Source organism: Phanerochaete carnosa, assembly GCF_000300595.1.
Source record: "Phanerochaete carnosa HHB-10118-sp unplaced genomic scaffold PHACAscaffold_1, whole genome shotgun sequence".
NCBI lineage: Eukaryota > Fungi > Basidiomycota > Agaricomycetes > Polyporales > Phanerochaetaceae > Phanerochaete > Phanerochaete carnosa.
Window position 1 is genome coordinate 1,028,227 of NW_006767628.1, and position 1,333 is coordinate 1,029,559.

Genomic DNA, 1,333 nt, shown 5'->3' on the forward strand with positions numbered 1-1,333 from the left:
GTCCTACCGAGGACATGATCGCTGATACCCTTACGAAGGCTCTGCCGTCTATGAAGGCCAAGCACTTTGCTTCTGCCCTCGGCCTTGCAAAGGCTTGAGGGGGAGTGTTGGATTTTGGGCTCGTGCGCTCGCACGCACATGTCTCGGGATGACTCAGATTCCTATTGGACAGTATTTTATTAGATAGCGCGTTCGTTATTTCGTTCCTGACTCACCAGTTGCTAAGGCACCTGCCGCTTTCCTTATTTACTTGCTTTTCCCTGTCGTGCACGCTCAGAGACTTCCCTTCTTCTGAGCGTGCGTATATCCTCTCATTATGGACACTGTAGGGTACTGACTGTATTGCAGTACGGACTGAGCGTCCGTTCTGCTAGGTAAATACATCTTAGAGACTTCCCTTCTTCTGAGCTACGGACTGAGCGTCCGTTCTGCTAGCCTCAAGCGCGCCCGACAGTTGAAGCCGGGCCCTGCGTGTGAGAAACTCACTGCGAAGAGTTTCTAGACGCACTTGATGTTGTACTTTCCGGAGGCGTTCACTGTCTCGTTTTAAGAATAATTTCGCTGTTCTCGTTTTGAAAACGGGAGCGAGAAGTGGCTGACGTTACAGCGAGCTACATGAGCGCATTTCAATGTGTCTAGCTAGCCACACGCAGTGATTCAAGAGTCTAGTTTCAAGAATAGACACACCTGAGAGATATTGACGACTCAATAGCGTTACGCGGACGTCGTGCACGGGCGCGCCGCCAAACCCAACGAGGCCTGGCATTTTCACGAAAGTTATAAACGCTATTGTGAAACCGGTTACACTTTGTGTAACTGATGATGTCATAAGGGGCAGGTCGACGAGAATTTTGAGTCCAGGTTGGCTGGCGAGATGAAGAACGGAGTCGCTCAACGCCACGAAGGGAAACCATACGTGCGAAATATAGAGCGAGCCAAATACCGCCAAACAATCACCCTTCTCACGATTCAACCAAAACTCAATCGCGAGACTTCTGCATGTCGCGACCGACTTAAGTGCTTCTCGTTAGTATTTTGGTGTAGAATGCGCACAAAGAGAGGTGAGCTGCATTAAATATATTGTCTTCCGTTCTTGATTTTTGCATTATTTTCCGACCTTTTGCGCAGAAAGACGCACGATCCCGTGCCTGTTCAAACGTCCAATGTTCACCGCGTAACCCAGGCTTGAAAACTCGGGATAGCTCAGGAACAGTACTAGATGCCACGTCTCTTCTGAATGTTAGTCGCTGTGTTCCAAGTCTCTCTGATGACGCGCTTATGATGTCGTTCTGCTAAGACAAGTAACAGTATATTGACCAGGAACACTAATGAA